Here is a 16,544-nt window from a genome sequence, read left to right on the forward strand (position 1 = left end):
AAGTGGCCCTATACAATCCCCTTCACCTGTAGGTTCATGCATCCAAGGGACACGACGAAGGACATCGTGTACCGTACAGTTCACCCAAAGACTGACTTAAATGGTGGTCATAATAATGGCGCATATTGCAGGCCAACCAGTGCTGAAAACAATGCCGTTCTTTTTGAACCGGCACCATCCCTACTTACTCTAAGGGAAGATGGCTTCATTCATGACGATTCTGTCTGTATTGGCATAAGACTTCACCCTGAAATGGCATAATAAATATCTTCCAAGGGTGCACCCCATCTGACATGTCAAAGCTCATCTATACACGTATATACTCTGTTGTTTCTTCGCAGCAGGAGTTATCCTGACAGGAGGAAAACGAGTACGTATTTATTTCTCAACTTGTTGCACGGTAATGACGTCATGGTGTGCGGACTCGTTATGTCATCCTTCAAACTATTAGAAAAAAAAGAAAAGGGTGGAGCAGTTACACCTTTCAGGAGGTAATAGTTGTCACATATGTTGTGCCAAAAGGTTGCAATGTTCTACCTGCTACCTCACTCTAAAAACAGAACTTCACCGCATAGCACGTTGTCCGCCTACCATTGCCACGAACGATAGGGTTACTGCTTTTGATTCGGTGAGCGAGGGGGGCGTACGGCCTTTTTGTAGCAATTTGGATATATGATAATTGATTTTACCGCCCTTTATCAGACGCTATGTTGACCTAGGTGGTAACTACAGAAGTTACCACTGTTGACACCCTTTGTTCTTAGAGTGCAGGAATTACCCGAAGTGTGGGATTCATGAGAAATGAGATTGATTGAATGGAGAATGAGATTTCATCAAGCTTTGCATCATTTTGTTGGTGCATTGCTGGAACTTTCCAAGACAGCTCTCAGACTGATTCGTCCACCGCAGTTTAAATTTTATTCTTAGTTTCTCCAGGTTCCCGTAGGCGCACGAAGTGCATGCATGCACGAAATTCATGCACTTTTGATTTGGTGCGTTCAACTGAAGCGTACAACTAAGGATATCGCGTGGAAAACTACTGTGAGCCAATATGTAGGTGTTGAGCGCCGACTCCACATAGATAGAGAGAGCCTCCTTACTCGTCGGCGTGACGTAACAACTAAGATTCAGTCAATCAGGGTCGTGTTTTCAACTGCGGTGTCCAATCACGAACCAGCTTTCAGCGGTTGTAGCCATCGAGATGGCCGACCATCGTCTGCGGGTAGTGATTGAACGTCCTCGCGTACTACATGGGAAATCTTTCAAATAAAGCGTAAAACTATACCATATCTTTCTCAAGAGTACGAGTAATTTTCTGGAAAGCATGTTGCACTTTTATTTTCTGCCTACGGATTCAGGGGCCGGATTCACAAAGAGCTCGTGCGACGGAATCTGTCGTAACTCCGTCGTACGGGAAAGTTACGACGAAGTGTAGATTCACGAAGGGCGCGCGCCGCTGTGAATCAGGGGTCGGGTTCACAAACGCGATCGTAAGTTACGCTAAGATGCGCTAAGACGTCGTAGCCTGCGACGCGCGTACGACGGCGTCGTAAGCGCGATTCACAAAGCTATCGTAGTGGAGAGGGTACCCCATTTGGCGAGGAAGAGGAAGTTGCTCGCTTCCTGTCACGTGCAGTTCGGAGAGAAACAGCCAAAGGGTGCGAGGCTATGTTTTCACTATGGTAACGATGACGAAAATTTGTAATCCCACCAATAAGAGTCGTCCCCTTAGAAGAAGACGAAGTTGTTCGTCCCCAAATGTTTTGTTACTGCACGTGCTCTCGGTCTTTCGGTAGCCAGAATGGATGCCACGCAATCACACGCGTTCGATGACACAGCAAATTTATTCCCAGTATGTTCGTCTCGGGGAGGGGGTGGGTGAGGGTGTTTTGTAAGCGGTGTGTGGCACCCAGTTTAGCTACTTTTATGGCTTCTTTTGCCTTTCTTGCAGACAATTTGGAGGGGGTGTTGGGGGTGTCTTAGCGAGGTGTAGGATTTTACAGAGCACAAAGTTGAAGCATTTGTTGAAGGTTACCAAGCAAAAAAGTGCCTCAATGTCACTTCGGGGATGGTCTCGAAGGTTTTGTGGCAAAGTGCAATGCGTTGGCGCGTATTACGGAGTCTTTGTTTGCCGTCTCCAAATCCACCGCTGCCAAATAACGCCGCCATCTTTCCTTCGTAAGACTGCTCGGGAGCTCTCGCAGGATTCCTCCGTAAGCTGCGAAGTTTTTGCGACGCGCGACCTTATTGAATCTACACTTAGTCGTAACTTTCTCGTACGACGGAGATACGACAGATTCCGTCGCACAAGCTCTTTGTGAATCCGACCCCAGCTTCTTCTGAAGTGCAATTCCTCATTAATAAAGAGTTGAAGGCAAGTGACCTGTGAGTAACGAGAACTCGTTACTTTTGTACGTTGGTAACGTATTTAGTTACTTTTTTTCTGAAGTAACGGGTAATGGTATTTAGTTCCATTTTTTTTGGTAACGGGCACCAGTGTGGGTGAGTGAGGGGGCGTGCGCCTTTTTGTAGCAATGTAACAATGGAAAACAGAGTAATACACTGTGCTAGAATAAAGTAAAAAAAAAGTAAATTGGCACGCACGAAGCCGTCACTATGGACAAACGTATATGGCTGCCGAATGTGCTACTTTTAAAATGCAAATGATGTTCATACGCTACTCACCACTGTTACTCACGAGGTGATTTGATTCCCAAGAATAAAGTGTAGGATTTTGAAGCTCTTACACTGCAATCGTAAAAGCTTTAGCCATTCATCGTGCAAGTGTTTGTTTGTATCAAGAATTAATTAATTTAGGTAACTGACCGCGAAGAATATAAAAGGAAGGGCATGGTTTTTGTTGATTGATTTAAAAGCCTTAGCAGTATGAATAACGCGCTTTTCCAGTCCAGAGCTTAAGTGAACTAAACTAAATTATGTACCTGCGTACTCTTCAGGCTAATCCTGTTTGGGGAGAAGAAGAAGGACGCCAAGCACGCGTTGTGGAACTTACCTTGAGATGCTTGAGGAAGTTGCTGGAGTTCTTCACATTTCCTAATATTGCTTTATGTCGGCAAACTGTACAACACGCCACAAAGTATTTTTTTTTTCGTTTCATTAGGGTTTACCGATGCATTTTGGTATCCAAACTTCACAATGAATGTCTCCATTCCACCACGGCTCGAACGGCTCCTACGTCCAATGCACTGGCGGTTCTGTCTCAAAGTGTTGTATCCCAAAGGTGCGTGTCCTGACTATGCAGATCGGCAAAACCGATCGGCATAGTGAGGCATAGGAAAAGCGCACCGAGACAGCCGATCGGCATAGTGAGGACGCACCTTGACATCGGGCAGCATGAAACACCACCTCAAACCACGCGCTTTGCGCTGCGCCAAGCGAAGATCGGCCCCCCATATATTGTCCCTTATGAAAAAAAATTCTATTTTCTACAGAATTTCTATAGGAAACCCTAGATAGAGCGCATAAGAAATAGATTAAAACTTGTATCTACTCCGAATGGAGTTTCTATGAATAAATGGGAATACTATTGGATAGAAAATAGATAAAGCATTTATATATACATTGAAAACAAAGTAGTTAGACATAGGATAGAAAGTTGCCCCATTTTTCTATACTGATTGTATTCATGTAGGATATAAAGTTGCCCCATTTTTCTACACAGATTGTGCTCATGTAGGGCACAAAGTTGCCTCATTTTTCTATACTGACTGTATTTATGTACTATTTGAAGTGGACTTTACTGTCAATAGATGGTGCGTTACGAAACGGGTTACGAAAGAATTTTGAAGAAGGAGCCGGTGGCAGTAGCTCGATAATCTTCTTCTGTATTTCAAAAACCAGGAACTTTCCATTTATTTTTGTATTGCCAACTGTAGGATGGGACAAGCATAAGCTTGCCCACATCACGGTTCAAAAATAGTACTGCTCTCGCCCTAAAAACGAAGAGCAGGCGAAGATTTCACCGCCACATCCCACCCACTATGGCGGGCTAGAAGGACTGGTGTGCCAAGCGCCTACTCTAATGCATGGGGAGCGCGTGGTCACGGCCGTGGACAAGATGGCGGCGAATTGCACGAGCTTTTGCGCTGTCGCTCGCAGCGCGCCACGCGGAAAGGCACATTTTTGTGGGGCTCACAAACGCTCTTCTGTTGCGAGCCGACCACGTGCCGTTCCTGCAGCACAGATTCGCGCCGGCTGAAAAGTTGTACAGCCCATCTGCGCCAAAAGTCGCGAGCGCTCGCGCGAGGTCTTCTCTCTGGTTGTTTATTTAGTTTTCATGTGCAAATATAGCTCGTCCGGGACGTTGAACGATTGCTGCGTAAGGCATTCTGTGAGTTGGCAATACAAAAAGGCATTCTGTGAGATGAGACACACTAAAGCAAATATTCCCTTGCCGCAGTAACAACACTGTGAAACGTAAAATTTTTGGGAACGCCCAATATGGGTCGGCTACCTACCAATGCATACACCCATAGACATTGATTAATAAACATCCCCTGGCATGGGCACCGCTAGGATTTTCTCCAGGGGCGGGGGGGGGGGGGCAACTAATGCCGACCGAGGTGGTGGTGGTGGTGGTGGTGGTGGTGGTGGGGGGGGGGTCGTTATGGGTGCCGCGAGTGCAGGGCGGGTGTGGAGGCGTTCGGGCTGGTGCTCAAGGTACGGGATATTCCTCTAGTTATGGGTGTCTATTCGCAACTATATTGCTTTGGCTCAGTAACCCTATGCTTCGGAATTTTTACGTTTTGCCATTTCTCGGCAACGCAATCCCTTGTCCGTGCAAAGGCTCGCTCCTGATTTTCTGTTTCATACTACGTTTGCCGTCGCCACTCCTGCTGCCCTTTCCGTCAGCGATTATCTCATTTGTGTTGATTTCGCAAAAACGAGAACACACGGTGAAACAGCCGTGTCTACTTGTGACAAGTTGACAATATCAAGTGGTGGCTTATTTTCAGCAGATATGGACATCAGTATCAGTATAGACGATAATTCTCTACCCTCACTCCCTATGTCCCTCACTCTTTAGACAGAAACTGTAGGCGCCTTTGCTTTTCTCGCGCAAAAGAGTTGATAGCTTTTTCCACAAATGTGTTGTCGCCACCCACTTTTTCGCGATGAACAGTTCATCATACACAGCGCGTTTAGCCGGTCCTCAGTCATTGTGGAACGAAGCCAGGTTCTTACCCTCCGCAGGGTGCTGAAAAACTGTTCCACGGTACATGTTGTAGCAGGCAAACACCATGAAAGAAAAGTGTGCTGCTCCCAGTACGAGCTGACCCCAGATGGACATTGTTCATCGTCGTTAATTGTGTTGGGGAAGGAAGCCTATCAAAATGCCGAAAATCAGAACGCCGAACTATGATAAGGCCGAAAGTCAAAAGGCCGAAAAATCAGAACGCCGAACTATCATAAGGCCGAAAACCAAAAGGCCGAAAAATCATAACGCCGAAGGTGTCAGAAGGCCGAAAGCCAAAAGGCCGAAAAATAATAAGGCCGAGCAATGAGAAGGCTGAAAGTCAAAAGGCCGAAAATCAGAACACCGAACCGAACACCGAAATAAAACGGCCAGAGAAGCAGAAAACCTAGTGTAAGCATCCCTGTGAATGACCACTGAAAGGGAATTGCTCTTTTCACTTTAAAAAAAAAGCAATAAACCATAACCTCGTTATCCAGTAACCAGTCACTTTTTTCGGTAACGAAGTAACGACCTAGTTACTTTTCTAAAAATTGTAACTAATAACGTGTTCAGTTATAAAAATCGGTAACTCGTTCCTTTCCTTCGTTCGCGCTCGGGTTTAACATGGACGGCATGGTCAGTTGGGTTTGTATGTGGAAATTCCCGAAATCTCGTACGCTTCTAACACAAGGTGACCTGACCTGGATGTTCAGCTCCTGGGAGCCTCTGGTCGGCAGCCATTCTTTTGTTGAGTCCTAAGGTAACCCGCATGACGAATGCCGCAACACATCCCGGTCGTGTCATTGACCATGAAAGCATTCTTGGAAAAATACCCTAGATTTGTTTGTGGGTGTGGGTGTTATCTCCCAGCAGTTGCCAATGGATATACTAGAATAACTAAGCTTGCCGAAACTTGGATTCTGGGATGGCATTGTCATTCTCTGCTGATTCGCCGTGTTGTTGTAAAGTGGGTCCACCCGACGTGGACCACGAAATCCCGGGTTCATTATATGCAGCTCGCCCGTGTCATTGGTCTAACCGCGTATTCCGGGAAGAAACCTTAGTCCCTGTATTTTCGCTCCCACCTCCACACTTGTGGGCTCCAGTGAGGATCACTCGACATTGGATCACTCGAGTCACTGAGGATCACTCGACATTGGATTATACGATCCCAAGCAGCACGCCAATATTGGTCCAATATTGGACCCATATGGGTTGCCAAGATTGCCAATATTGGCCCAATGTGGGCTGCCAATATTGGACCAATATGGGGAGTGCAACCAGGCTCCATATTGGACCAATATGGGCTGCCCATATTGGCAAGCCCATTTTGCTCCAATATTGCCAATATTTCTGTAATAACAGCAACGGGGAGTCTGTGTAATAATAAAGCATTATTCTGTATATTAGTCACCACTGATAATACTTTTTCCTGATTTTTACTTTTTTCTTTTTGCGTCTCTAATTGATCCACGTTTCACATGATCGCAAAAAAATAAATAAAGAAAGAAATAAACACGGCTTTGCCCATAAAGAACGAAGAACTACGCTCGCGTTGCTGAAGGCCACAAGCAGTCCCACGGAACTGCGAATGCCAAAGATCCCTGTATTGGCATCAGAGCGGAAGACCAGCCACACAGACTGGCTCCCTCTAACGTTTCACACGGACTAAACTAAGATCCCTCACAAGCCTTCATTGGGATCGCAATATTCTGTGAACTAAAAATTTCCAACCCGATCCAAGACTACAAACGAGCGAACACTTTCGTGACGGTGACGGACATACGCCAGAGCAATTCACACTGCTTGCAGCAACTTGAAATCACCTAACTTTACAGAGTGGCAATCCCTTCCTATGAAACATTGTGTTTTTTACTTGACCTGCCGCAATTTCGTTATCATTACAGCACCCAGCGACATTTTAGCCCTATGAAACGTCCGTTCGGGCTGTCGCGCATGCGCATTAGTGGTAGGACACGTGATTACGCTCAAACAACTCGCTTGCTCTCAGTCGGCTCGACCGATTGGCATTGGCATCGCGAAGGAAGATGGCGGCGGCTTTCAAGACGTGGAATGTTGAGGTGTCGAATTCTAGCGAACTTTACGTTGGGAATGCCAAGTACGTTGACTGTTTCGAACAATGTGTATCGTCTGCGGGAAGTTGTTGAATGTAACGATGTAGTGAATAGGGTATTTCACACGCTTCAACGTTCAATCTTGCCGTGCTGCTTGGGCATTTGTGCAACACGGCTACGTACCCTGTTCAGTCAATATGGGGTGTACGCGTGCAATATGGGGCCCATATTCCCAAGATTTTCCCAATACAGGCTCAAAGTGGGCAATATGGGGCCCATATTGCCAGGATTTTCCCCATATTGGCTGAAACTGGGCAATATCGGGCCCATATTGCACATTTTCAGCCAATATGGGGAAAATCTTGGCGAAACGGGTCCCATATTGGACCCCTATCGCCAATGACCAGCCAATATGGGTCCAATATTGTGTGCTGCTTGGGATGGTACAGATGATAATCACGTGAGTGTTGCCTGGGTTGGACGAGACGTTCAGGGTGAAGGCGGCAAAAGGTGACAGGAATGTAGTATTTTAGTGTCTTCTTTGCCTTCCCAAACTAAAATGACCGAGTGCATCCCACTCGTCGCATTCGAATTTGGAGAAGCGTGCTGAGGTAAGCGTCTTCAATATTTTAGTTAGCTGTAGCAGTTACCGTATCGAGGATTATACGTTAAAGGCACTGCTTTCCACGAATGAATCGAATACCTCGTGGAGCCAATGTCGTGTTGTGAGGAGGTAGCCCGAGAACCTTGGCTGCTTTGATGGTTTACAACGGGGGTTGGGGGGTGGGCGGTTATGTTTAGTAAAAGGAAGGAAAGGTTAGCCATGCAAAGAGCCAGTTTATACAACGGCTTGTAGACGTTGTTGTAGCATTTATCAGTTTACGTAAACGCACAATATCGCGCTGACGTCGTGTAGCCTCCTAACAGTGGTGCCAAAATAAGGGAATAAAAGCAGCTGCTGATCTTGAATTCACAGAACAAAAAAAGAAAGAAAGTCAGCCTCGCTACTAATTAGGCGCGTCCAACACATGCATCAAACAAAGGTGGCTGTATTTGATGCAACCATGCCTTTCCACAGCAATTTTTCAGTCTTGCCACAGGGGCTCTCTCGAGCAAATGCACCAAAAATGACCGATGCCCATTTCGAGCACCAACTATTCTTCAAAGCGAATTCCATGGAATAGTCGGACCAAATGAAGCACGTGCCAATTTAGACATGGTAGCGGCTCTGTAATAACGTGGTAACGTAAAAGTAACTCGTTACTATCGAGTAACGGGAACGCGTTCCTTTTGTTACTTTGGTAATGGGTAACGTATTTAGTTCATTTTTTTCATGGTAACGAGTACCGGTATTTAGTTCCTTTTTTTCGGTAACGTGTACAGGTCTGCTCCGAACCCCCCTCAGAGGTCGATTACTGGGAAAACTGCTACGGCGCGCGTAATGCACAGCGTTTGAGATGCAAACGTTATGCCCGCTAAGTTGTGCTTTTGCTCTTGCACGGCTCCGAAGTTCCTGTGGGAGCACATGAAAACTATGCTTTGCGACTGTGGGGCTCCTGCACTCAAAGCTATGCCGAGGGTCACGCTTGCGCATACACATCCGAGCCTGTGTGATAAAATGTGGGTGAACCTAGCCGTTCAGATCCGAAGCCACCTTAACGGCCTCACGCTGTACAAGCCTCGCATCCCCCGAAGCAAGAGTTCGTCAAGCTCATGCTCACCATTACCTGGAATCACCATCACCATGAAATGTGTCCTATGCAGTAGTTTGACATCTCGCGTTGGTTTCGTCATCCACCAATATGCTCTACCAAAACTGTGTTCGAAACAGGCAACAATATGCCTCATGATGACTTTTTATTTGGGACACGCATCTTTGCCTCAGCTGCAAATGCAAGACCGCCCATCACAGTACACATCGATCGAATTAACTAACTCACTTAATTGATACGCCGCATAATTTTTATGTGTAAAAAGCCGTGCGGCAGTCTAAAGTTTCTATTTGTGTGCTTCACCAGTCGTGCAAATGATGTTCGCACATTACCGTTTCTGTTTATGTTTGCCATATACATGTTGAAGGAAACACGATTTGTCTTTGAGAGTGCATTTGTTGCAGCTGCCGAGACCGGCAGCACGTGCGTATACGACAGCTATGAGCACGCGCACGCTTCGCTTTTATTTATTTTGTATTTTCGGTAGATTCCATCTATTTTTCTCATGCGCTGCACTCCGGAGCGCGCTCAGATGCTGTTCACATACCCTATCACGTGAGGGAGAGGGCGCCGGAAACGACAGCGCAAGCAGCCCGTGGTAGCCACCTGTCGGCAGGCCCGTCGTCCCGACCCAACTACATCCTTCGCTCAGCACACCATTCATTCTAGCCCGCCATACACCCACTGCGTGCCAGTCCTCCTCAGGTAACCGAGGATGCGGCTGTAGAGTATGTATCACTGCGCCAATCTACAACGTTGCAAGCTCATTGGCCCAGACTGCGTGCGCGCTCCGATTGGTCGACAACGTTTGAAATCGCATTTTGTACGCGCGCATGTGTGTGCAGCGTCCCGGCGGCCGTTTCAGCATAGTTTCGAAATAGCTCGCATCGGTCGGCACGGCGTCCGTCCTCTTGTGTTCCGTGTTTCGGTGATGTCAATCGGCAGAAGAGTTTGTGATTCTACGCATGTTGTGCTGTTCCTGGACACGACTATTATCCCACGTACAGTCTATCAACTACGGAACTGGAATGCTTAGGTGCGGTTGGAGCGTGAAGAACGCGTTCGTGCGCCGTCGGATTTTGAGGCCTGACAACAAAGACAGGATTACGATTACGTGCCACACAAGCGCCTTTTGCGCTCTGCAAACAACGAAAGAAGATGCTCATCATAAAATCGGCCGGCAAGGCGTCCCCTTGTTTCGTGTTTCGGTGATGGCAGAACAGTTTGTAGAAGTGTTCGCTGGTTTATTCATGCGTCGATGTGATTCAACGTGTGTTGTGCTGTTCCTGGACACGACTATTATCCCACGAACAGTCTATCAACTACGGAACTGGAATGCTTCGTGAGTTGGAGCGGTTGGAGTGTGAAGAACAAGCGCGGGCCCCGTCGGATTTCGAGAGCTGTGTTCGTTTTGCTTCAAGTTCGAACTTAGTTACAGTGCGTCAGCAACGCAGTGGACTTTGTATTCAAAGTGCACCCATGTATCAGATCTTTGAATCAGTGCTTTGTGTCAAATAAATATTTCTTTTAGCCAAAAGAAGCTTCAGTTATTTTGAATATCGGGTAACGGCGGTAGGCATGAAATCCGGTAGAAGTCGATGGTAGCCAGAACCGGTCGAAAGGCCAGCCAAAGTTAAGGCTCCTGATTGGTCGACTGGCATTGCATAATTTCTACAACGTTGCACTCTCATTGGTCGTGTGCCCAGTGTTGTGTGAATTATCTCAAACTATGGGCTCTATGGGGAGCTGTTGGCGCCTGCTGCGTGCCATCCCACTCCAAACCGCAAAAAAAAAAAAAGAGAAAAGGAACCAAAAAGAAACCGAAGAAATACGTAAAATAAACAAAAGCAAGAGGGAAACGCTTGCACACGCACACGCCTGCGACGTGTTTGCAGAGGAACAGATACTGGTAAAACACGCAACGAAATGACTAGGCCTCATGTGGAGCCGTCTTAGCTCGAGATGCAACCACACGGGTGAGGAGAGCACGCATAGATTGTTATTTCGGTGGCGAATAACAACCACTAAAAATATTTCCTCCAACTGGTTAGTATATTACTGCATTAAGGACTGTGTTTATTACTCAAATTACTCGAACTAACCCAGCACAATCTCCACACCAAATTAATGTGGTGCTGCACGTTGCGCATGCATGGAGCCAGCCCCGTACTATACGATTAGCTACATGCTATCAGTGAGTTACACTTGGTTTAAACGATAGTATAGACAGTTGAAATAGGTACAAAAATGGCACTTCCGCCCTGGTTTACACATACACTTTTTATACCTTTTCTTCTGACAGTGTAGAAGCAGCAGTTCGTCATGCAACATTAAAAAGTAATAAACGGTAAATGTTGCCTGAAGTGATAAGTCACAATATTGCTATTAGCATTTGTATCTATGCCCATACATGCACAAATCGCGTGTATTAGTTGTTCTTCAAATGTACAACAAAAACAAGTAACACATGTCCGTAAATAAGACCTTTCGGCGCCTAGTATTAGCTCTATAGAGACTGTATAGAAAATGTATACATTCTAGTTCCTGAATCCTGTATAGAATGTGTATAGAGTTTAGCAGTTAAAAACCCTATACAGCTTTTATCTATTTCCTATGCACAAAATTGACACTAGATACGATAAACAGATTATGTATAGGTCCTGTATAGAAACTAGAAAATCATTCTTATTGCCTGCGTGCTGGCTGCTTTTCCCGTCGGCAGAGGGTGCTGGCCATCACCGCTCCTGTGGCTATGGGCGACCGGCACTCGGTGTCGGGATAGGTGGCGGTGGTTTTCTCTCCGGTAGCAGGATTTTGAACACCGTGGGAGTATTACTAGGATTTATATAGACACGGTTTATTTCGGCACGATTTATTTCGGAACGATTTATTTTGGACGGTTTATTTCGGTCACCACCCGAGGGGAGCACGCATAGATTGTTATTTCAGTAGCGAATAACAGTCACTAAAAACATGTCCTCCAACTGTTAATATATTACTGCATTAAGGACTGTGTTTATTATTCAAATTACTCGAACTAGACCAGCACAATCTCCACACCAAATTAATGAGCCAGCCCCGTACTATACGATTAGCTACTGCGATCAGTGAGTTACACTTGGTTTAAACGATGGTATAGACAGTTGAAATAGGTACAAAAATGGTACTTCCGCTCTCGTTTACCTTTTTTTATACATACGCTTTTTATACCTTTTCCCCTGACAGTGTAGAAGCAGCAGTTCTTCAAGTGCCACATTAAAAAGTACTAAACGGCAAATGTTCACGTTGTCTGAAGTGATAAGTCACAATATTGCTATTAGCATTTGTATCCATGTTCATACATGCACACATCACATGTATTAGTTGTTCTTCAAATGTACAGCAAAAAAAAAGTAGCACATGTTCGTAAATAAGATCTTTCGGGACAGCTATAGTATTAGCTCTATAGAGACTGTATAGAAAATGTATACATTCTAGAGTCTGAATCCTGTATAGAAACTGTATAGAGTTTACCAGTTAAAAACCCTATACAGCTTCTATCTATTTCCTATGCACAAGATTGACACTAGACACGATAGATAGATTCTCTATAGGTCTTGTATAGAAACTAGAAAATCATTTTCATAAGGGGTGTAGTATGCAACCGGGCTTTGTGAGAATTGTGCTGTGTTCCTTCTACTTCTATGTGTAATTGCCCGCTCCACTGCAATGTTATCCTTGTTCTCCTCAGTTGTGTGAACCAAGATAGGCTTGCCTACCAATAAGAAGGGCCGCTTCAAGGGGGTCAAAATACAGAGAAAAAAAAAGGTGTTCCTTCACGATTTTTTGCGGACGATCTACCGAACGGATTTACGGATACCGAACGGAAAGGAACAGATGTTGTCACTGGGACAACTTCGTAGCTTTTATAATTAAAAAGTTAATTAACGATTTTTAGGTAATTAGTTATTTGGCGGTATGAGCAACATATGGCCAAGAACGTCCTCCGGCACAGAGATGATAGAAGTTGGTTTGGTTTGATGTTAAGGCTATGGTCTCACTCCCCTCTTAAAAAGAGGCAACTTGGTACCAGTCCAGTAGCTCTCATTTTCGTCTGTTGGTGGTGAAACTGGTGCCATTCGGAAGCTATGATTCTTCACTTGGGGGGACCGTCTTCCGATTTTCGGCCAGGTATGCGGTTGCGGCGCCATAAGGCCCGGAACATCCCAATATCTCCGATTATGGGTAGTCTTTGTACAAATCTGGCGCAAAAGGGAGAGCAGATAGCGGCGCACAATTTGTTGCATTGTGTTTCTATGACATGTGGAAGGTGGACCGTCTCGCTCTTACTGGTATATGACGCCGATAATCGGGAGGCGCCTTCAGAAAAACATGAAAAAATGCCTTTTTTGGCCTCCTGTTTCGAGGTGTTCTAATGCCACCACACAAGCCTAAAAGTGGCAGTGGATGGCAGTGGTAGTGGATGCGCAAAACAATTGCTGAAAATTTTAACATGATTGGAAGAGCATAGCGCAGGTTATTACGTTCCGAAGCCATTCCAAAACATTCCGACCAAACCGAAACTATACAAGATTTCCGGTGGCCACATCGTGGCGGAGCACGTAACTACCGTGTGATCAACTCCAGTATTCTGCGGAAGGTGATGCTTGCGTCACTTCTGTTCGTTACGTCACGTTGTTTACGTACTGCTGTGCTGCGGACGCATTAATCCACGCCGCGTTGACTGGGGTTGACAGTCGTGTTCTGATTTGAACTGTTGATATTGCGGTAGGCTGCACGTTCATAGTATCGTTGCTGCTGGGTCTTGGCACAAACTGGAAGCCCACGGCAATGACACGGCCGTATAAGAATCCTCGGAAGTCGCGGAGTTGCGGTCGGAAATCGGTCCGGGAGCTGTGTCCGCGGCTGGTGAGAGCATAGAAATCGCAAGGAGAGGCTAGAAACAAAGGTGGCGCTGGCTGTGCGTCAAAACGAGGGATGCGCCATATTGTGGCGGCCACTGTTGCCATGTGCCAGTGCTGTCTGCGCGCTGTCCTTGACAGCTCGGTTCCAATGGTGAATATTGTTACTGTAATCAACTTACGAGGAAACAAATGTGAAGTAAGCATAAAATAAACATGAAGTAAGTAATACTGCACCCTTCCCGTGATGTAATCACCTGTTCTAGAAAGAAAAGGCGGCCTTGAGTGCAAGGGGAAGCTAGCAGAGTTTCGGTTCCGGAGTTGCTGACAGCCGGTCACGGTTATCGGCTAATGCTAATTAAGCGGAGTGCGACTTTGACGGTCGCTTCATCACAAGAAACAATGCGGCTGAAACAACTGACCAGACATCCTTGACTAGAACGTTACAACATGTGGAATTAGGGGAAACTCCGATTGAGTAATGAAACCATTGCAAGACTGGTATGACCCTGGGGATGGTAATCCTGGCAGTCCCTCCTTTGTGGGACTGCCGCTACAGCCGGAAAATATTCGTCTCTCCTCGTAAGTAGAGTCACTAAATTTAGAGCAGAGTAGCGACACTGAGCCAGTGGAGTGCAGCTGTAGCTTCCACAGTTTCGCCACGAAAACCACCGCCCCCCTTGACCACGTGATCATCAGTAACGAATCACGACAAAGTAGCCGGAAAACGGCGCCAAAAAGCGCGCGCTGGCTGACTGAACTGCGCATGTGCGCTGCGTGCCCTCTCCACACCCTCTCACTCGAATTATCTCCCCCCCCCCCCGTTCCGAGCGCTTCGCCAGGCCATCCGCTAATATTATCGGGAAGCAGAAAATGAAAATCCAGAAGACGAAGGAATTCACATGTACAAATTTATTGACACGGTAAACATATAAACAAGAAGCAACATTTGAATGCAAGTAAAACTACACGATTATTACAGAATACTGCAGAATAAATAAATAATAAATAGTGCCGAACAACAGAAAGCGTGACTATCATATTATACAATCCTTAAGGGAACCTATTCGGTTTGGAGAAAGTAGATATTATTATACACATATATAGCACGTGATGAGTCGCAGAAGCCATCCGCTTCATCCCAGCACAACTGTCGAATTTTCTGGTGACAGGGGCACATGCTCGCGGATCGCAGGGCCACGAACAGCTGTCGGTGTCTGAATGAAAAAAAAAAAAAAAGGAACCTGTTAACGATATGGTAAACCCGAGCACAGGCAACGTTACTTGGCTGAATACGCTATGTAAGACATGCTATCGTTACGCGCCTAATGTCGACTAATGACAAAATTCGAGAAGCCCTGCGTACGCGATGCACGCTGTTTTCCTTTTCATGTACACCAGTGTATTAAACATCAGACACATTCAAATAGCGGAACAAAATGCAACAAGTAACGCCACGCAGAATCATCAACCAGATCATGACTGATAACCGGCAGAAAGTGATGTAATGCGGGACAAGGCGTACCTCCATGCACACAGTTAAGCGACAGTATTAAAAGTCTGATCACTGACATGCATCATACGTTTGTCTGCTTACCTTTCATTCAGGCGTTCGTCCATGGCTCGAACATCTTCGAAATCTACGAAACGAAATCACCGTCTGCTCACATACGTAGACGCCAGCTACACAACGGTCAGACGGGTCGGCGCCTCGGAGAAACGAACGCGGGCGAATCCACCGGTTAAATGAGCCTCAGCCAATCATGATCGAGAAAGGTCACGTGGGGGACCGGAGCCAATGGAAAGTAAATAGCCGGAATTTGGCGGGAAATGCCAGGGGCGACACTATTGTCGCGGCGGCGAAACCCGCTTACTGTGCCTCCTCTGACTGAGCCACGCCGGCGAGCGAGACCGCCATCTTGTGTCCGGCGCGGCTGCGTCGCCTAGCAACCGCCCCCCTTCTCCGCCGGTGAACAGCGCGCAGGCGAACCAGCTCGCAACAGAGGAAACCGGTTTTGAATGGAGGGGACTCAACATGTCGACGCGTTCTTGGAAGGAGAAACCACGTGACACGATCGGCCCAATCGCGGACACCGAACGGCGGCTTCCGCGCGGAAAAGGAATACGATACTCTGTGCCCTTATTTGGTGACTCTACTCGTTAGCGCCTCGTAAGCGCACAGACAAACATACCACCTCAGGTGCATTTTGTCGTCGCTAAAGACATGGGGCCCTGACACCATAGAAATCAAAAGGATGATTTCTCCATATGATTTCTATGTCTGACACTCTTACGTGAAAATTTCGGGTGCGGCGACTTTTCTACAGTTCTACAGTTCTTTTCTACAATTGGCAATACAAATACACATTGAAAATGGGAGTGTCACTGGAATAGCGAAGACAGCAGAAAAATTACATAATGCGAATTGGAATGATTTACGGGCTCGGCGCCCCCGGGGAAGGGGTGGTACCTCACAGCACAAGCTCGCCGGGAATTCTTTGGGGCTCTGACTTTCTTTCTTTTTATAATGTAATGGCCTGCTTACTGGAGATTTGGGTTACAGTTTTGAAGCCAGTACAAGGATCGTGGTGAATATTGTTCTTGAATGTGCACCAGCAATACCCACTATTCCCACTGTTGTCATGTCAGCATTTCATTT

This window comes from Ornithodoros turicata, chromosome 4 (genome assembly GCF_037126465.1).
Source record: "Ornithodoros turicata isolate Travis chromosome 4, ASM3712646v1, whole genome shotgun sequence".
In the NCBI taxonomy this organism is placed as follows: Eukaryota; Metazoa; Arthropoda; class Arachnida; order Ixodida; family Argasidae; genus Ornithodoros; species Ornithodoros turicata.